We start from the raw sequence: 21,586 nt of genomic DNA, 5'->3' as shown, positions 1-21,586 counted from the left end.
GCACAAAAATGGCCATATGTCTGGAGATTGGTCCCACGCCCAAAGAGCCAGCAGGGAAAACTATGCCTTCTTCTAAAGCTCTTTGGGAACCGCTTGCGTAGCCCCACAGACCTGCGGGCTGCAGGCTTTCCTAGGGCCTTCAGCCTCAAAACCACCCTTTCCCACTTGGCGCCGCACCAGGCACAAAAATGGCCATATGTCTGGAGATTGGTCCCACGCCCAAAGAGCCAGCAGGGAAAACTATGCCTTCTTCTAAAGCTCTTTGGGAACCGCTTGCGTAGCCCCACAGACCTGCGGGCTGCAGGCTTTCCTGGCGCCTTCAGCCTCAAAACCACCCTTTCCCACTTGGCGCCGCGCCAGGCACAAAAATGGCCATATGTCTGGAGATTGGTCCCACGCCCAAAGAGCCAGCAGGGAAAACTATGCCTTGTTCTAAAGCTCTTTGGCAACCGCTTGCGTAGCCCCACACATCTGGGGGCTGCAGGCTTTCCTGGGGCCTTCAGCCTCAAAACCACCCTTTCCCACTTGGCGCCGCGCCAGGCACAAAAATGGCCATAAGTCTGGAGATTGGTCCCACGCCCAAAGAGCCAGCAGGGAAAACTATGCCTTGGTCTAAAGCTCTTTGGGAACCGCTTGCGTAGCCCCACAGACCTGAGTGCTGCAGGCTTTCCTGCTGCCTTCAGCCTCAAAACCACCCTTTCCCACTTGGCACAGCGCCAGGCACAAAAATGGCCATATGTCTGCAGACTGGTCCCATGCCCAAAGAGCCAGCAGGAAAAAATATGCCTAGTTCTAAAGCTCTTTGGGAACCGCTTGCGTAGCCCCACAGACCTGCGGGCTGCAGGCTTTCCTGCTGCCTTCAGCCTCAAAACCACCCTTTCCCAATTGGCGCCGCGCCAGGCACAAAAATGGCCATATGTCTGAAGACTAGTCCCACGCCCAAAGAGCCAGCAGGGAAAACTATGCCTTCTTCTAAAGCTCTTTGGGAACCACTTGTGTAGCCCCACAGACCTGCGGGCTGCACGCATTCCTGCTGCCTTCAGCCTCAAAACCACCCTTTCCCACTTGGCACCACGCCAGGCACAAAAATGGCCATATGTCTGAAGACTAGTCCCATGCCCAAAGAGCCAGCAGGGAAAAATATGCCTTGTTCTAAAGCTCTTTGGGAACCGCTTGCGTAGCCCCACAGACCTGCGGGCTGCAGGCTTTCCTGCTGCCTTCAGCCTCAAAACCACCCTTTCCCACTTGGCGCCGCGCCAGGCACAAAAATGGCCATATGTCTGGAGATTGGTCCCACGCTCAAAGAGCCAGCAGGGAAAACTATGCCTTCTTCTAAAGCTCTTTGGGAACCACTTGTGTAGCCCCACAGACCTGCGGGCTGCACGCATTCCTGCTGCCTTCAGCCTCAAAACCACCCTTTCCCACTTGGCACCACGCCAGGCACAAAAATGGCCATATGTCTGGAGATTGGTCCCACGCCCAAAGAGCCAGCAGGGAAAACTATGCCTTCTTCTAAAGCTCTTTGGGAACCGCTTGCGTAGCCCCACACACCTGGGGGCTGCAGGCGTTCCTGGGGCCTTCAGCCTCAAAACCACCCTTTCCCACTTGGCCCCGCGCCAGGCACAAAAATGGCCATAAGTCTGGAGATTGGTCCCACGCCCAAAGAGCCAGCCGGGAAAACTATGCCTTCTTCTAAAGCTCTTTGGGAACCGCTTGCGTAGCCCCACAGACCTGCGGGCTGCAGGCTTTCCTGCTGCCTTCAGCCTCAAAACCACCCTTTCCCACTTGGCGCCGCGCCAGGCACAAAAATGGCCATAAGTCTGGAGACTGGTCCCACGCCCAAAGAGCCAGCAGGGAAAACTATGCCTTCTTCTAAAGCTCTTTGGGAACCGCTTGCGTAGCCCCACACACCTGGGGGCTGCAGGCGTTCCTGGGGCCTTCAGCCTCAAAACCACCCTTTCCCACTTGGCGCCGGGCCAGGCACAAAAATGGCCATAGGTCTGGAGATTGGTCCCACGCCCAAAGAGCCAGCAGGGAAAACTATGCCTTGTTCTAAAGCTCTTTGGGAACCGCTTGCGTAGCCCCACACACCTGGGGGCTGCAGGCTTTCCTGCTGCCTTCAGCCTCAAAACCACCCTTTCCCACTTGGCACAGCGCCAGGCACAAAAATGGCCATATGTCTGCAGACTGGTCCCATGCCCAAAGAGCCAGCAGGAAAAAATGTGCCTTGTTCTAAAGCTCTTTGGGAACCGCTTGCGTAGCCCCACACACCTGGGGGCTGCAGGCTTTCCTGCTGCCTTCAGCCTCAAAACCACCCTTTCCCACTTGGCGCCGCGCCAGGCACAAAAATGGCCATATGTCTGGAGATTGGTCCCACGCCCAAAGAGCCAGCAGGGAAAACTATGCCTTGTTCTAAAGCTCTTTGGGAACCGCTTGCGTAGCCCCACACACCTGCGGGCTGCAGGCTTTCCTGCTGCTTTCAGCCTCAAAACCACCCTTTCCCACTTCGCCCCACGCCAGGCACAAAAATGGCCATATGTCTGCAGACTGGTCCCATGCCCAAAGAGCCAGCAGGAAAAAATATGCCTTGTTCTAAAGCTCTTTGGCAACCGCTTGCGTAGCCCCACAGACCTGCGGGCTGCAGGCTTTCCTGGCGCCTTCAGCCTCAAAACCACCCTTTCCCACTTGGCGCCGCGCCAGGCACAAAAATGGCCATATGTCTGGAGATTGGTCCCACGCTCAAAGAGCCAGCAGGGAAAATTATGCCTTGTTGTAAAGCTCTTTGGGAACCGCTTGCGTATCCCCACAGACCTGCGGGCTGCAGGCTTTCCTGGGGCCTTCAGCCTCAAAACCACCCTTTCCCACTTGGCGCCGCGCCAGGCACAAAAATGGCCATATGTCTGGAGATTGGTCCCACGCCCAAAGAGCCAGCAGGGAAAACTATGCCTTCTTCTAAAGCTCTTTGGGAACCGCTTGAGTAGCCCCACACACCTGGGGGCTGCAGGCGTTCCTGGGGCCTTCAGCCTCAAAACCACCCTTTCCCACTTGGCGCCGCACCAGGCACAAAAATGGCCATAAGTCTGGAGATTGGTCCCACGCCCAAAGAGCCAGCAGGGAAAACTGTGCCTTGTTCTAAAGCTCTTTGGGAACCGCTTGCGTAGCCCCACAGACCTGCGGGCTGCAGGCTTTCCTGCTGCCTTCAGCCTCAAAACCACCCTTTCCCACTTGGCGCCGCGCCAGGCACAAAAATGGCCATATGTCTGGAGACTGGTCCCACGCCCAAAGAGCCAGCAGGGAAAACTATGCCTTCTTCTAAAGCTCTTTGGGAACCGCTTACGTAGCCCCACACACCTGGGGGATGCATGCGTTCCTGCTGCCTTCAGCCTCAAAACCACCCTTTCCCACTTGGCGCCGCGCCAGGCACAAAAATGGCCATATGTCTGGAGATTGGTCCCATGCCCAAATAGCCAGCCGGGAAAACTATGCCTTGTTCTAAAGCTCTTTGGGAACCGCTTGCGTAGCCCAACAGACCTGAGTGCTGCAGGCTTTCCTGCTGCCTTCAGCCTCAAAACCACACTTTCCCACTTGGCACAGCGCCAGGCACAAAAATGGCCATATGTCTGCAGACTGGTCCCATGCCCAAAGAGCCAGCAGGAAAAAATATGCCTTGTTCTAAAGCTCTTTGGGAACCGCTTGCGTAGCCCCACAGACCTGCGGGCTGCAGGCTTTCCTGCTGCCTTCAGCCTCAAAACCACCCTTTCCCACTTGGCGCCGCGCCAGGCACAAAAATGGCCATATGTCTGGAGATTGGTCCCACGCCCAAAGAGCCAGCAGGGAAAACTATGCCTTGTTCTAAAGCTCTTTGGGAACCGCTTGCGTAGCCCCACACACCTGCGGGCTGCAGGCTTTCCTGCTGCCTTCAGCCTCAAAACCACCCTTTCCCACTTGGCCCCACGCCAGGCACAAAAATGGCCATATGTCTGGAGACTGGTCCCATGCCCAAAGAGCCAGCAGGGAAAACTATGCCTTGTTCTAAAGCTCTTTGGGAACCGCTTGCGTATCCCCACAGACCTGCGGGCTGCAGGCTTTCCTGGCGCCTTCAGCCTCAAAACCACCCTTTCCCACTTGGCGCCGCGCCAGGCACAAAAATGGCCATAAGTCTGGAGATTGGTCCCACGCCCAAAGAGCCAGCAGGGAAAACTGTGCCTTGTTCTAAAGCTCTTTGGGAACCGCTTGCGTAGCCCCACAGACCTGGGGGCTGCAGGCTTTCCTGCTGCCTTCAGCCTCAAAACCACCCTTTCCCACTTGGCGCCGCGCCAGGCACAAAAATGGCCATATGTCTGGAGATTGGTCCCACGCCCAAAGAGCCAGCAGGGAAAACTATGCCTTTTTCTAAAGCTCTTTGGGAACCGCTTACGTAGCCCCACACACCTGGGGGATGCATGCGTTCCTGCTGCCTTCAGCCTCAAAACCACCCTTTCCCACTTGGCGCCGCGCCAGGCACAAAAATGGCCATATGTCTGGAGATTGGTCCCATGCCCAAAGAGCCAGCCGGGAAAACTATGCCTTGTTCTAAAGCTCTTTGGGAACCGCTTGCGTAGCCCAACAGACCTGAGTGCTGCAGGCTTTCCTGCTGCCTTCAGCCTCAAAACCACACTTTCCCACTTGGCACAGCGCCAGGCACAAAAATGGCCATATGTCTGCAGACTGGTCCCATGCCCAAAGAGCCAGCAGGAAAAAATATGCCTTGTTCTAAAGCTCTTTGGGAACCGCTTGCGTAGCCCCACAGACCTGCGGGCTGCAGGCTTTCCTGCTGCCTTCAGCCTCAAAACCACCCTTTCCCACTTGGCGCCGCGCCAGGCACAAAAATGGCCATATGTCTGGAGATTGGTCCCACGCCCAAAGAGCCAGCAGGGAAAACTATGCATTGTTCTAAAGCTCTTTGGGAACCGCTTGCGTAGCCCCACACACCTGCGGGCTGCAGGCTTTCCTGCTGCTTTCAGCCTCAAAACCACCCTTTCCCACTTGGCCCCACGCCAGGCACAAAAATGGCCATATGTCTGGAGACTGGTCCCATGCCCAAAGAGCCAGCAGGGAAAACTATGCCTTGTTCTAAAGCTCTTTGGGAACCGCTTGCGTATCCCCACAGACCTGCGGGCTGCAGGCTTTCCTGGCGCCTTCAGCCTCAAAACCACCCTTTCCCACTTGGCGCCGCGCCAGGCACAAAAATGGCCATATGTCTGGAGATTGGTCCCACGCTCAAAGAGCCAGCAGGGAAAAATATGCCTTCTTCTAAAGCTCTTTGGGAACCGCTTGCGTAGCCCCACAGACCTACGGGCTGCAGGCTTTCCTGCTGCCTTCAGCCTCAAAACCACCCTTTCCCATTTGGCCCCACGCCAGGCGCAAAAATGGCCATATGTCTGGAGACTGGTCCCATGCCCAAAGAGCCAGCAGGGAAAACTATGCCTTGTTCTAAAGCTCTTTGGGAACCGCTTGCGTAGCCCCACAGACCTGCGGGCTGCAGGCTTTCCTGGCGCCTTCAGCCTCAAAACCACCCTTTCCCACTTGACGCCGCGCCAGGCACAAAAATGGCCATATGTCTGGAGATTGGTCCCAGGCCCAAAGAGCCAGCAGGGAAAACTATGCCTTCTTCTAAAGCTCTTTGGGAACCGCTTGCGTAGCCCCACAGACCTGCGGGCTGCAGGCTTTCCTGGCGCCTTCAGCCTCAAAACCACCCTTTCCCACTTGGCGCCGCACCAGGCACAAAAATGGCCATATGTCTGGAGATTGGTCCCACGCCCAAAGAGCCAGCAGGGAAAACTATGCCTTCTTCTAAAGCTCTTTGGGAACCGCTTGCGTAGCCCCACAGACCTGCGGGCTGCAGGCTTTCCTGGGGCCTTCAGCCTCAAAACCATCCTTTCCCACTTGGCGCCGCACCAGGCACAAAAATGGCCATATGTCTGGAGATTGGTCCCACGCCCAAAGAGCCAGCAGGGAAAACTATGCCTTCTTCTAAAGGTCTTTGGGAACCGCTTGCGTAGCCCCACAGACCTGCGGGCTGCAGGCTTTCCTGCTGCCTTCAGCCTCAAAACCACCCTTTCCCACTTGGCGCCGCGCCAGGCACAAAAATGGCCATATGTCTGGAGATTGGTCCCACGCCCAAAGAGCCAGCAAGGAAAACTATGCCTTGTTCTAAAGCTCTTTGGGAACCGCTTGCGTAGCCCCACACATCTGGGGGCTGCAGGCTTTCCTGGGGCCTTCAGCCTCAAAACCACCCTTTCCCACTTGGCGCCGCGCCAGGCACAAAAATGGCCATAAGTCTGGAGATTGGTCCCACGCCCAAAGAGCCAGCAGGGAAAAATATGCCTTGTTCTAAAGCTCTTTGGGAACCGCTTGCGTAGCCCCACACACCTGCGGGCTGCAGGCGTTCCTGCTGCCTTCAGCCTCAAAACCACCCTTTCCCACTTGGCACAGCGCCAGGCACAAAAATGGCCATATGTCTGCAGACTGGTCCCATGCCCAAAGAGCCAGCAGGAAAAAATATGCCTAGTTCTAAAGCTCTTTGGGAACCGCTTGCGTAGCCCCACAGACCTGCGGGCTGCAGGCTTTCCTGCTGCCTTCAGCCTCAAAACCACCCTTTCCCAATTGGCGCCGCGCCAGGCACAAAAATGGACATATGTCTGGAGATTGGTCCCACGCCCAAAGAGCCAGCAGGGAAAACTATGCCTTCTTCTAAAGCTCTTTGGGAACCACTTGCGTAGCCCCACAGACCTGCGGGCTGCACGCATTCCTGCTGCCTTCAGCCTCAAAACCACCCTTTCCCACTTGGCACCACGCCAGGCACAAAAATGGCCATATGTCTGAAGACTAGTCCCATGCCCAAAGAGCCAGCAGGGAAAAATATGCCTTGTTCTAAAGCTCTTTGGGAACCGCTTGCGTAGCCCCACAGACCTGCGGGCTGCAGGCTTTCCTGCTGCCTTCAGCCTCAAAACCACCCTTTCCCACTTGGCGCCGCGCCAGGCACAAAAATGGCCATATGTCTGGAGATTGGTCCCACGCTCAAAGAGCCAGCAGGGAAAACTATGCCTTCTTCTAAAGCTCTTTGGGAACCACTTGTGTAGCCCCACAGACCTGCGGGCTGCACGCATTCCTGCTGCCTTCAGCCTCAAAACCACCCTTTCCCACTTGGCACCACGCCAGGCACAAAAATGGCCATATGTCTGGAGATTGGTCCCACGCCCAAAGAGCCAGCAGGGAAAACTATGCCTTCTTCTAAAGCTCTTTGGGAACCGCTTGCGTAGCCCCACACACCTGGGGGCTGCAGGCGTTCCTGGGGCCTTCAGCCTCAAAACCACCCTTTCCCACTTGGCCCCGCGCCAGGCACAAAAATGGCCATAAGTCTGGAGATTGGTCCCACGCCCAAAGAGCCAGCTGGGAAAACTATGCCTTGTTCTAAAGGTCTTTGGGAACCGCTTGCGTAGCCCCACAGACCTGCGGGCTGCAGGCTTTCCTGGCGCCTTCAGCCTCAAAACCACCCTTTCCCACTTGGCGCCGCGCCAGGCATAAAAATGGCCATAAGTCTGGAGACTGGTCCCACGCCCAAAGAGCCAGCAGGGAGAAGTATGCCTTGTTCTAAAGCTCTTTGGGAACCGCTTGCGTAGCCCCACACACCTGGGGGCTGCAGGCTTTCCTGCTGCCTTCAGCCTCAAAACCACCCTTTCCCACTTGGCACAGCGCCAGGCACAAAAATGGCCATATGTCTGCAGACTGGTCCCATGCCCAAAGAGCCAGCAGGAAAAAATGTGCCTTGTTCTAAAGCTCTTTGGGAACCGCTTGCGTAGCCCCACACACCTGGGGGCTGCAGGCTTTCCTGCTGCCTTCAGCCTCAAAACCACCCTTTCCCACTTGGCGCCGCGCCAGGCACAAAAATGGCCATATGTCTGGAGATTGGTCCCACGCCCAAAGAGCCAGCAGGGAAAACTATGCCTTGTTCTAAAGCTCTTTGGGAACCGCTTGCGTAGCCCCACACACCTGGGGGCTGCAGGCTTTCCTGCTGCTTTCAGCCTCAAAACCACCCTTTCCCACTTCGCCCCACGCCAGGCACAAAAATGGCCATATGTCTGCAGACTGGTCCCATGCCCAAAGAGCCAGCAGGAAAAAATATGCCTTGTTCTAAAGCTCTTTGGCAACCGCTTGCGTAGCCTCACAGACCTGCGGGCTGCAGGCTTTCCTGGCGCCTTCAGCCTCAAAACCACCCTTTCCCACTTGGCGCCGCGCCAGGCACAAAAATGGCCATATGTCTGGAGATTGGTCCCACGCCGAAAGAGCCAGCAGGGAAAACTATGCCTTGTTCTAAAGCTCTTTGGGAACCGCTTGAGTAGCCCCACACACCTGGGGGCTGCAGGCGTTCCTGGGGCCTTCAGCCTCAAAACCACCCTTTCCCACTTGGCGCCGCACCAGGCACAAAAATGGCCATAAGTCTGGAGATTGGTCCCACGCCCAAAGAGCCAGCAGGGAAAACTATGCCTTCTTCTAAAGCTCTTTGGGAACCGCTTGCGTAGCCCCACACACCTGGGGGCTGCAGGCTTTCCTGCTGCCTTCAGCCTCAAAACCACCCTTTCCCACTTGGCACAGCGCCAGGCACAAAAATGGCCATATGTCTGCAGACTGGTCCCATGCCCAAAGAGCCAGCAGGAAAAAATGTGCCTTGTTCTAAAGCTCTTTGGGAACCGCTTGCGTAGCCCCACACACCTGGGGGCTGCAGGCTTTCCTGCTGCCTTCAGCCTCAAAACCACCCTTTCCCACTTGGCGCCGCGCCAGGCACAAAAATGGCCATATGTCTGGAGATTGGTCCCACGCCCAAAGAGCCAGCAGGGAAAACTATGCCTTGTTCTAAAGCTCTTTGGGAACCGCTTGCGTAGCCCCACACACCTGGGGGCTGCAGGCTTTCCTGCTGCTTTCAGCCTCAAAACCACCCTTTCCCACTTCGCCCCACGCCAGGCACAAAAATGGCCATATGTCTGCAGACTGGTCCCATGCCCAAAGAGCCAGCAGGAAAAAATATGCCTTGTTCTAAAGCTCTTTGGCAACCGCTTGCGTAGCCTCACAGAGCTGCGGGCTGCAGGCTTTCCTGGCGCCTTCAGCCTCAAAACCACCCTTTCCCACTTGGCGCCGCGCCAGGCACAAAAATGGCCATATGTCTGGAGATTGGTCCCACGCTCAAAGAGCCAGCAGGGAAAATTATGCCTTGTTGTAAAGCTCTTTGGGAACCGCTTGCGTATCCCCACAGACCTGCGGGCTGCAGGCTTTCCTGGGGCCTTCAGCCTCAAAACCACCCTTTCCCACTTGGCGCCGCGCCAGGCACAAAAATGGCCATATGTCTGGAGATTGGTCCCACGCCGAAAGAGCCAGCAGGGAAAACTATGCCTTGTTCTAAAGCTCTTTGGGAACCGCTTGAGTAGCCCCACACACCTGGGGGCTGCAGGCGTTCCTGGGGCCTTCAGCCTCAAAACCACCCTTTCCCACTTGGCGCCGCACCAGGCACAAAAATGGCCATAAGTCTGGAGATTGGTCCCACGCCCAAAGAGCCAGCAGGGAAAACTGTGCCTTGTTCTAAAGCTCTTTGGGAACCGCTTGCGTAGCCCCACAGACCTGCGGGCTGCAGGCTTTCCTGCTGCCTTCAGCCTCAAAACCACCCTTTCCCACTTGGCGCCGCGCCAGGCACAAAAATGGCCATATGTCTGGAGATTGGTCCCATGCCCAAAGAGCCAGCCGGGAAAACTATGCCTTGTTCTAAAGCTCTTTGGGAACCGCTTGCGTAGCCCAACAGACCTGAGTGCTGCAGGCTTTCCTGCTGCCTTCAGCCTCAAAACCACCCTTTCCCACTTGGCACAGCGCCAGGCACAAAAATGGCCATATGTCTGCAGACTGGTCCCATGCCCAAAGAGCCAGCAGGAAAAAATATGCCTTGTTCTAAAGCTCTTTGGGAACCGCTTGCGTAGCCCCACAGACCTGCGGGCTGCAGGCTTTCCTGCTGCCTTCAGCCTCAAAACCACCCTTTCCCACTTGGCGCCGCGCCAGGCACAAAAATGGCCATATGTCTGGAGATTGGTCCCACGCCCAAAGAGCCAGCAGGGAAAACTATGCATTGTTCTAAAGCTCTTTGGGAACCGCTTGCGTAGCCCCACACACCTGCGGGCTGCAGGCTTTCCTGCTGCCTTCAGCCTCAAAACCACCCTTTCCCACTTGGCGCCGCGCCAGGCACAAAAATGGCCATATGTCTGGAGATTGGTCCCACGCCCAAAGAGCCAGCAGGGAAAACTATGCCTTTTTCTAAAGCTCTTTGGGAACCGCTTACGTAGCCCCACACACCTGGGGGATGCATGCGTTCCTGCTGCCTTCAGCCTCAAAACCACCCTTTCCCACTTGGCGCCGCGCCAGGCACAAAAATGGCCATATGTCTGGAGATTGGTCCCATGCCCAAAGAGCCAGCCGGGAAAACTATGCCTTGTTCTAAAGCTCTTTGGGAACCGCTTGCGTAGCCCAACAGACCTGAGTGCTGCAGGCTTTCCTGCTGCCTTCAGCCTCAAAACCACACTTTCCCACTTGGCACAGCGCCAGGCACAAAAATGGCCATATGTCTGCAGACTGGTCCCATGCCCAAAGAGCCAGCAGGAAAAAATATGCCTTGTTCTAAAGCTCTTTGGGAACCGCTTGCGTAGCCCCACAGACCTGCGGGCTGCAGGCTTTCCTGCTGCCTTCAGCCTCAAAACCACCCTTTCCCACTTGGCGCCGCGCCAGGCACAAAAATGGCCATATGTCTGGAGATTGGTCCCACGCCCAAAGAGCCAGCAGGGAAAACTATGCATTGTTCTAAAGCTCTTTGGGAACCGCTTGCGTAGCCCCACACACCTGCGGGCTGCAGGCTTTCCTGCTGCTTTCAGCCTCAAAACCACCCTTTCCCACTTGGCCCCACGCCAGGCACAAAAATGGCCATATGTCTGGAGACTGGTCCCATGCCCAAAGAGCCAGCAGGGAAAACTATGCCTTGTTCTAAAGCTCTTTGGGAACCGCTTGCGTATCCCCACAGACCTGCGGGCTGCAGGCTTTCCTGGCGCCTTCAGCCTCAAAACCACCCTTTCCCACTTGGCGCCGCGCCAGGCACAAAAATGGCCATATGTCTGGAGATTGGTCCCACGCTCAAAGAGCCAGCAGGGAAAACTATGCCTTTTTCTAAAGCTCTTTGGGAACCGCTTACGTAGCCCCACACACCTGGGGGATGCATGCGTTCCTGCTGCCTTCAGCCTCAAAACCACCCTTTCCCACTTGGCGCCGCGCCAGGCACAAAAATGGCCATATGTCTGGAGATTGGTCCCATGCCCAAAGAGCCAGCCGGGAAAACTATGCCTTGTTCTAAAGCTCTTTGGGAACCGCTTGCGTAGCCCAACAGACCTGAGTGCTGCAGGCTTTCCTGCTGCCTTCAGCCTCAAAACCACACTTTCCCACTTGGCACAGCGCCAGGCACAAAAATGGCCATATGTCTGCAGACTGGTCCCATGCCCAAAGAGCCAGCAGGAAAAAATATGCCTTGTTCTAAAGCTCTTTGGGAACCGCTTGCGTAGCCCCACAGACCTGCGGGCTGCAGGCTTTCCTGCTGCCTTCAGCCTCAAAACCACCCTTTCCCACTTGGCGCCGCGCCAGGCACAAAAATGGCCATATGTCTGGAGATTGGTCCCACGCCCAAAGAGCCAGCAGGGAAAACTATGCATTGTTCTAAAGCTCTTTGGGAACCGCTTGCGTAGCCCCACACACCTGCGGGCTGCAGGCTTTCCTGCTGCTTTCAGCCTCAAAACCACCCTTTCCCACTTGGCCCCACGCCAGGCACAAAAATGGCCATATGTCTGGAGACTGGTCCCATGCCCAAAGAGCCAGCAGGGAAAACTATGCCTTGTTCTAAAGCTCTTTGGGAACCGCTTGCGTATCCCCACAGACCTGCGGGCTGCAGGCTTTCCTGGCGCCTTCAGCCTCAAAACCACCCTTTCCCACTTGGCGCCGCGCCAGGCACAAAAATGGCCATATGTCTGGAGATTGGTCCCACGCTCAAAGAGCCAGCAGGGAAAAATATGCCTTCTTCTAAAGCTCTTTGGGAACCGCTTGCGTAGCCCCACAGACCTACGGGCTGCAGGCTTTCCTGCTGCCTTCAGCCTCAAAACCACCCTTTCCCATTTGGCCCCACGCCAGGCGCAAAAATGGCCATATGTCTGGAGACTGGTCCCATGCCCAAAGAGCCAGCAGGGAAAACTATGCCTTGTTCTAAAGCTCTTTGGGAACCGCTTGCGTAGCCCCACAGACCTGCGGGCTGCAGGCTTTCCTGGCGCCTTCAGCCTCAAAACCACCCTTTCCCACTTGACGCCGCGCCAGGCACAAAAATGGCCATATGTCTGGAGATTGGTCCCAGGCCCAAAGAGCCAGCAGGGAAAACTATGCCTTCTTCTAAAGCTCTTTGGGAACCGCTTGCGTAGCCCCACAGACCTGCGGGCTGCAGGCTTTCCTGGCGCCTTCAGCCTCAAAACCACCCTTTCCCACTTGGCGCCGCACCAGGCACAAAAATGGCCATATGTCTGGAGATTGGTCCCACGCCCAAAGAGCCAGCAGGGAAAACTATGCCTTCTTCTAAAGCTCTTTGGGAACCGCTTGCGTAGCCCCACAGACCTGCGGGCTGCAGGCTTTCCTGGGGCCTTCAGCCTCAAAACCATCCTTTCCCACTTGGCGCCGCACCAGGCACAAAAATGGCCATATGTCTGGAGATTGGTCCCACGCCCAAAGAGCCAGCAGGGAAAACTATGCCTTCTTCTAAAGGTCTTTGGGAACCGCTTGCGTAGCCCCACAGACCTGCGGGCTGCAGGCTTTCCTGCTGCCTTCAGCCTCAAAACCACCCTTTCCCACTTGGCGCCGCGCCAGGCACAAAAATGGCCATATGTCTGGAGATTGGTCCCACGCCCAAAGAGCCAGCAAGGAAAACTATGCCTTGTTCTAAAGCTCTTTGGGAACCGCTTGCGTAGCCCCACACATCTGGGGGCTGCAGGCTTTCCTGGGGCCTTCAGCCTCAAAACCACCCTTTCCCACTTGGCGCCGCGCCAGGCACAAAAATGGCCATAAGTCTGGAGATTGGTCCCACGCCCAAAGAGCCAGCAGGGAAAAATATGCCTTGTTCTAAAGCTCTTTGGGAACCGCTTGCGTAGCCCCACACACCTGCGGGCTGCAGGCGTTCCTGCTGCCTTCAGCCTCAAAACCACCCTTTCCCACTTGGCACAGCGCCAGGCACAAAAATGGCCATATGTCTGCAGACTGGTCCCATGCCCAAAGAGCCAGCAGGAAAAAATATGCCTAGTTCTAAAGCTCTTTGGGAACCGCTTGCGTAGCCCCACAGACCTGCGGGCTGCAGGCTTTCCTGCTGCCTTCAGCCTCAAAACCACCCTTTCCCAATTGGCGCCGCGCCAGGCACAAAAATGGACATATGTCTGGAGATTGGTCCCACGCCCAAAGAGCCAGCAGGGAAAACTATGCCTTCTTCTAAAGCTCTTTGGGAACCACTTGTGTAGCCCCACAGACCTGCGGGCTGCACGCATTCCTGCTGCCTTCAGCCTCAAAACCACCCTTTCCCACTTGGCACCACGCCAGGCACAAAAATGGCCATATGTCTGAAGACTAGTCCCATGCCCAAAGAGCCAGCAGGGAAAAATATGCCTTGTTCTAAAGCTCTTTGGGAACCGCTTGCGTAGCCCCACAGACCTGCGGGCTGCAGGCTTTCCTGCTGCCTTCAGCCTCAAAACCACCCTTTCCCACTTGGCGCCGCGCCAGGCACAAAAATGGCCATATGTCTGGAGATTGGTCCCACGCTCAAAGAGCCAGCAGGGAAAACTATGCCTTCTTCTAAAGCTCTTTGGGAACCACTTGTGTAGCCCCACAGACCTGCGGGCTGCACGCATTCCTGCTGCCTTCAGCCTCAAAACCACCCTTTCCCACTTGGCACCACGCCAGGCACAAAAATGGCCATATGTCTGGAGATTGGTCCCACGCCCAAAGAGCCAGCAGGGAAAACTATGCCTTCTTCTAAAGCTCTTTGGGAACCGCTTGCGTAGCCCCACACACCTGGGGGCTGCAGGCGTTCCTGGGGCCTTCAGCCTCAAAACCACCCTTTCCCACTTGGCCCCGCGCCAGGCACAAAAATGGCCATAAGTCTGGAGATTGGTCCCACGCCCAAAGAGCCAGCTGGGAAAACTATGCCTTGTTCTAAAGGTCTTTGGGAACCGCTTGCGTAGCCCCACAGACCTGCGGGCTGCAGGCTTTCCTGGCGCCTTCAGCCTCAAAACCACCCTTTCCCACTTGGCGCCGCGCCAGGCATAAAAATGGCCATAAGTCTGGAGACTGGTCCCACGCCCAAAGAGCCAGCAGGGAGAAGTATGCCTTGTTCTAAAGCTCTTTGGGAACCGCTTGCGTAGCCCCACACACCTGGGGGCTGCAGGCTTTCCTGCTGCCTTCAGCCTCAAAACCACCCTTTCCCACTTGGCACAGCGCCAGGCACAAAAATGGCCATATGTCTGCAGACTGGTCCCATGCCCAAAGAGCCAGCAGGAAAAAATGTGCCTTGTTCTAAAGCTCTTTGGGAACCGCTTGCGTAGCCCCACACACCTGGGGGCTGCAGGCTTTCCTGCTGCCTTCAGCCTCAAAACCACCCTTTCCCACTTGGCGCCGCGCCAGGCACAAAAATGGCCATATGTCTGGAGATTGGTCCCACGCCCAAAGAGCCAGCAGGGAAAACTATGCCTTGTTCTAAAGCTCTTTGGGAACCGCTTGCGTAGCCCCACACACCTGGGGGCTGCAGGCTTTCCTGCTGCTTTCAGCCTCAAAACCACCCTTTCCCACTTCGCCCCACGCCAGGCACAAAAATGGCCATATGTCTGCAGACTGGTCCCATGCCCAAAGAGCCAGCAGGAAAAAATATGCCTTGTTCTAAAGCTCTTTGGCAACCGCTTGCGTAGCCTCACAGACCTGCGGGCTGCAGGCTTTCCTGGCGCCTTCAGCCTCAAAACCACCCTTTCCCACTTGGCGCCGCGCCAGGCACAAAAATGGCCATATGTCTGGAGATTGGTCCCACGCCGAAAGAGCCAGCAGGGAAAACTATGCCTTGTTCTAAAGCTCTTTGGGAACCGCTTGAGTAGCCCCACACACCTGGGGGCTGCAGGCGTTCCTGGGGCCTTCAGCCTCAAAACCACCCTTTCCCACTTGGCGCCGCACCAGGCACAAAAATGGCCATAAGTCTGGAGATTGGTCCCACGCCCAAAGAGCCAGCAGGGAAAACTATGCCTTCTTCTAAAGCTCTTTGGGAACCGCTTGCGTAGCCCCACACACCTGGGGGCTGCAGGCTTTCCTGCTGCCTTCAGCCTCAAAACCACCCTTTCCCACTTGGCACAGCGCCAGGCACAAAAATGGCCATATGTCTGCAGACTGGTCCCATGCCCAAAGAGCCAGCAGGAAAAAATGTGCCTTGTTCTAAAGCTCTTTGGGAACCGCTTGCGTAGCCCCACACACCTGGGGGCTGCAGGCTTTCCTGCTGCCTTCAGCCTCAAAACCACCCTTTCCCACTTGGCGCCGCGCCAGGCACAAAAATGGCCATATGTCTGGAGATTGGTCCCACGCCCAAAGAGCCAGCAGGGAAAACTATGCCTTGTTCTAAAGCTCTTTGGGAACCGCTTGCGTAGCCCCACACACCTGGGGGCTGCAGGCTTTCCTGCTGCTTTCAGCCTCAAAACCACCCTTTCCCACTTCGCCCCACGCCAGGCACAAAAATGGCCATATGTCTGCAGACTGGTCCCATGCCCAAAGAGCCAGCAGGAAAAAATATGCCTTGTTCTAAAGCTCTTTGGCAACCGCTTGCGTAGCCTCACAGAGCTGCGGGCTGCAGGCTTTCCTGGCGCCTTCAGCCTCAAAACCACCCTTTCCCACTTGGCGCCGCGCCAGGCACAAAAATGGCCATATGTCTGGAGATTGGTCCCACGCTCAAAGAGCCAGCAGGGAAAATTATGCCTTGTTGTAAAGCTCTTTGGGAACCGCTTGCGTATCCCCACAGACCTGCGGGCTGCAGGCTTTCCTGGGGCCTTCAGCCTCAAAACCACCCTTTCCCACTTGGCGCCGCGCCAGGCACAAAAATGGCCATATGTCTGGAGATTGGTCCCACGCCGAAAGAGCCAGCAGGGAAAACTATGCCTTGTTCTAAAGCTCTTTGGGAACCGCTTGAGTAGCCCCACACACCTGGGGGCTGCAGGCGTTCCTGGGGCCTTCAGCCTCAAAACCACCCTTTCCCACTTGGCGCCGCACCAGGCACAAAAATGGCCATAAGTCTGGAGATTGGTCCCACGCCCAAAGAGCCAGCAGGGAAAACTGTGCCTTGTTCTAAAGCTCTTTGGGAACCGCTTGCGTAGCCCCACAGACCTGCGGGCTGCAGGCTTTCCTGCTGCCTTCAGCCTCAAAACCACCCTTTCCCACTTGGCGCCGCGCCAGGCACAAAAATGGCCATATGTCTGGAGATTGGTCCCATGCCCAAAGAGCCAGCCGGGAAAACTATGCCTTGTTCTAAAGCTCTTTGGGAACCGCTTGCGTAGCCCAACAGACCTGAGTGCTGCAGGCTTTCCTGCTGCCTTCAGCCTCAAAACCACCCTTTCCCACTTGGCACAGCGCCAGGCACAAAAATGGCCATATGTCTGCAGACTGGTCCCATGCCCAAAGAGCCAGCAGGAAAAAATATGCCTTGTTCTAAAGCTCTTTGGGAACCGCTTGCGTAGCCCCACAGACCTGCGGGCTGCAGGCTTTCCTGCTGCCTTCAGCCTCAAAACCACCCTTTCCCACTTGGCGCCGCGCCAGGCACAAAAATGGCCATATGTCTGGAGATTGGTCCCACGCCCAAAGAGCCAGCAGGGAAAACTATGCATTGTTCTAAAGCTCTTTGGGAACCGCTTGCGTAGCCCCACACACCTGCGGGCTGCAGGCTTTCCTGCTGCTTTCAGCCTCAAAACCACCCTTTCCCACTTGGCCCCACGCCAGGCACAAAAATGGCCATATGTCTGCAGACTTGTCCCATGCCCAAAGAGCCAGCAGGGAAAAATATGCCTTGTTGTAAAGCTCTTTGGGAACCGCTTGCGTAGCCCCACAGACCTGAGGGCTGCAGGCTTTCCTGGCGCCTTCAGCCTCAAAACCACCCTTTCCCACTTGGCGCCGCACCTGGCACAAAAATGGCCATATGTCTGGAGATTGGTCCCATGCCCAAAGAGCCAGCAGGGAAAACTGTGCCTTGTTCTAAAGCTCTTTGGGAACCGCTTGCGTAGCCCCACAGACCTGGGGGCTGCAGGCTTTCCTGCTGCCTTCAGCCTCAAAACCACCCTTTCCCACTTGGCGCCGCGCCAGGCACAAAAATGGCCATATGTCTGGAGACTGGTCCCACGCCCAAAGAGCCAGCAGGGAAAACTATGCCTTCTTCTAAAGCTCTTTGGGAACCGCTTGCGTAGCCCCACACACCTGGGGGCTGCAGGCTTTCCTGCTGCCTTCAGCCTCAAAACCACCCTTTCCCACTTGGCACAGCGCCAGGCACAAAAATGGCCATATGTCTGCAGACTGGTCCCATGCCCAAAGAGCCAGCAGGAAAAAATGTGCCTTGTTCTAAAGCTCTTTGGGAACCGCTTGCGTAGCCCCACACACCTGGGGGCTGCAGGCTTTCCTGCTGCCTTCAGCCTCAAAACCACCCTTTCCCACTTGGCGCCGCGCCAGGCACAAAAATGGCCATATGTCTGGAGATTGGTCCCACGCCCAAAGAGCCAGCAGGGAAAACTATGCCTTGTTCTAAAGCTCTTTGGGAACCGCTTGCGTAGCCCCACACACCTGGGGGCTGCAGGCTTTCCTGCTGCTTTCAGCCTCAAAACCACCCTTTCCCACTTCGCCCCACGCCAGGCACAAAAATGGCCATATGTCTGCAGACTGGTCCCATGCCCAAAGAGCCAGCAGGAAAAAATATGCCTTGTTCTAAAGCTCTTTGGCAACCGCTTGCGTAGCCTCACAGAGCTGCGGGCTGCAGGCTTTCCTGGCGCCTTCAGCCTCAAAACCACCCTTTCCCACTTGGCGCCGCGCCAGGCACAAAAATGGCCATATGTCTGGAGATTGGTCCCACGCTCAAAGAGCCAGCAGGGAAAATTATGCCTTGTTGTAAAGCTCTTTGGGAACCGCTTGCGTATCCCCACAGACCTGCGGGCTGCAGGCTTTCCTGGGGCCTTCAGCCTCAAAACCACCCTTTCCCACTTGGCGCCGCGCCAGGCACAAAAATGGCCATATGTCTGGAGATTGGTCCCACGCCGAAAGAGCCAGCAGGGAAAACTATGCCTTGTTCTAAAGCTCTTTGGGAACCGCTTGAGTAGCCCCACACACCTGGGGGCTGCAGGCGTTCCTGGGGCCTTCAGCCTCAAAACCACCCTTTCCCACTTGGCGCCGCACCAGGCACAAAAATGGCCATAAGTCTGGAGATTGGTCCCACGCCCAAAGAGCCAGCAGGGAAAACTGTGCCTTGTTCTAAAGCTCTTTGGGAACCGCTTGCGTAGCCCCACAGACCTGCGGGCTGCAGGCTTTCCTGCTGCCTTCAGCCTCAAAACCACCCTTTCCCACTTGGCGCCGCGCCAGGCACAAAAATGGCCATATGTCTGGAGATTGGTCCCATGCCCAAAGAGCCAGCCGGGAAAACTATGCCTTGTTCTAAAGCTCTTTGGGAACCGCTTGCGTAGCCCAACAGACCTGAGTGCTGCAGGCTTTCCTGCTGCCTTCAGCCTCAAAACCACCCTTTCCCACTTGGCACAGCGCCAGGCACAAAAATGGCCATATGTCTGCAGACTGGTCCCATGCCCAAAGAGCCAGCAGGAAAAAATATGCCTTGTTCTAAAGCTCTTTGGGAACCGCTTGCGTAGCCCCACAGACCTGCGGGCTGCAGGCTTTCCTGCTGCCTTCAGCCTCAAAACCACCCTTTCCCACTTGGCGCCGCGCCAGGCACAAAAATGGCCATATGTCTGGAGATTGGTCCCACGCCCAAAGAGCCAGCAGGGAAAACTATGCATTGTTCTAAAGCTCTTTGGGAACCGCTTGCGTAGCCCCACACACCTGCGGGCTGCAGGCTTTCCTGCTGCTTTCAGCCTCAAAACCACCCTTTCCCACTTGGCCCCACGCCAGGCACAAAAATGGCCATATGTCTGCAGACTTGTCCCATGCCCAAAGAGCCAGCAGGGAAAAATATGCCTTGTTGTAAAGCTCTTTGGGAACCGCTTGCGTAGCCCCACAGACCTGAGGGCTGCAGGCTTTCCTGGCGCCTTCAGCCTCAAAACCACCCTTTCCCACTTGGCGCCGCACCAGGCACAAAAATGGCCATATGTCTGGAGATTGGTCCCATGCCCAAAGAGCCAGCAGGGAAAACTGTGCCTTGTTCTAAAGCTCTTTGGGAACCGCTTGCGTAGCCCCACAGACCTGGGGGCTGCAGGCTTTCCTGCTGCCTTCAGCCTCAAAACCACCCTTTCCCACTTGGCGCCGCGCCAGGCACAAAAATGGCCATATGTCTGGAGACTGGTCCCACGCCCAAAGAGCCAGCAGGGAAAACTATGCCTTCTTCTAAAGCTCTTTGGGAACCGCTTGCGTAGCCCCACACACCTGGGGGATACATGCGTTCCTGGGGCCTTCAGCCTCAAAACCACCCTTTCCCACTTGGCGCCGCGCCAGGCACAAAAATGGCCATATGTCTGGAGATTGGTCCCATGCCCAAAGAGCCAGCCGGGAAAACTATGCCTTGTTCTAAAGCTCTTTGGGAACCGCTTGCGTAGCCCAACAGACCTGAGTGCTGCAGGCTTTCCTGCTGCCTTCAGCCTCAAAACCACCCTTTCCCACTTGGCACAGCGCCAGGCACAAAAATGGCCATATGTCTGCAGACTGGTCCCATGCCCAAAGAGCCAGCAGGGAAAAAATATGCCTTGTTCTAAAGCTCTTTGGGAACCGCTTGCGTAGCCCCACAGACCTGCGGGCTGCAGGCTTTCCTGCTGCCTTCAGCCTCAAAACCACCCTTTCCCACTTGGCGCCGCGCCAGGCACAAAAATGGCCATATGTCTGGAGATTGGTCCCACGCCCAAAGAGCCAGCAGGGAAAACTATGCATTGTTCTAAAGCTCTTTGGGAACCGCTTGCGTAGCCCCACACACCTGCGGGCTGCAGGCTTTCCTGCTGCTTTCAGCCTCAAAACCACCCTTTCCCACTTGGCCCCACGCCAGGCACAAAAATGGCCATATGTCTGCAGACTTGTCCCATGCCCAAAGAGCCAGCAGGGAAAAATATGCCTTGTTGTAAAGCTCTTTGGGAACCGCTTGCGTAGCCCCACACACCTGGGGGCTGCAGGCGTTCCTGGGGCCTTCAGCCTCAAAACCACCCTTTCCCACTTGGCGCCGCGCCAGGCACAAAAATGGCCATATGTCTGGAGATTGGTCCCACGCCTAAAGAGCCAGCAGGGAAAACTATGCCTTCTTCTAAAGCTCTTTGGGAACCGCTTGCGTAGCCCCACAGACCTGAGTGCTGCAGACTTTCCTGCTGCCTTCAGCCTCAAAACCACCCTTTCCCACTTGGCACAGCGCCAGGCACAAAAATGGCCATATGTCTGCAGACTGGTCCCATGCCCAAAGAGCCAGCAGGAAAAAATATGCCTTCTTCTAAAGCTCTTTGGGAACCACTTGCGTAGCCCCACAGACCTGCGGGCTGCAGGCTTTCCTGCTGCCTTCAGCCTCAAAACCACCCTTTCCCACTTGGCGCCGCGCCAGGCACAAAAATGGCCATATGTCTGGAGATTGGTCCCACGCCCAAAGAGCCAGCAGGGAAAACTATGCCTTCTTCTAAAGCTCTTTGTGAACCGCTTGCGTAGCCCCACACACCTGGGGGCTGCAGGCTTTCCTGCTGCTTTCAGCCTCAAAACCACCCTTTCCCACTTGGCCCCACGCCAGGCACAAAAATGGCCATATGTCTGCAGACTTGTCCGACGCCCCAAGAGCCAGCAGGGAAAACTATGCCTTGTTCTAAAGCTCTTTGGGAACCGCTTGCGTAGCCCCACAGACCTGCGGGCTGCAGGCTTTCCTGGCGCCTTCAGCCTCAAAACCACCCTTTCCCACTTGGCGCCGCGCCAGGCACAAAAATGGCCATATGTCTGGAGATTGGTCCCACGCCCAAAGAGCCAGCAGATAAAAATATGCCTTGTTGTAAAGCTCTTTGGGAACCGCTTGCGTAGCCCCACACACCTGGGGGCTGCAGGCGTTCCTGGGGCCTTCAGCCTCAAAACCACCCTTTCCCACTTGGTGCCGCGCCAGGCACAAAAATGGCCATATGTCTGGAGATTGGTCCCACGCCTAAAGAGCCAGCAGGGAAAACTATGCCTTGTTCTAAAGCTCTTTGGGAACCGCTTGCGTAGCCCAACAGACCTGAGTGCTGCAGACTTTCCTGCTGCCTTCAGCCTCAAAACCACCCTTTCCCAC

Source organism: Larus michahellis, unplaced genomic scaffold (genome assembly GCF_964199755.1).
Source record: "Larus michahellis unplaced genomic scaffold, bLarMic1.1 SCAFFOLD_69, whole genome shotgun sequence".
NCBI classification, from domain to species: domain Eukaryota; kingdom Metazoa; phylum Chordata; class Aves; order Charadriiformes; family Laridae; genus Larus; species Larus michahellis.
The sequence above is the reverse complement of the archived record's forward strand: the minus strand, read 5'-3'. Positions refer to the sequence as shown.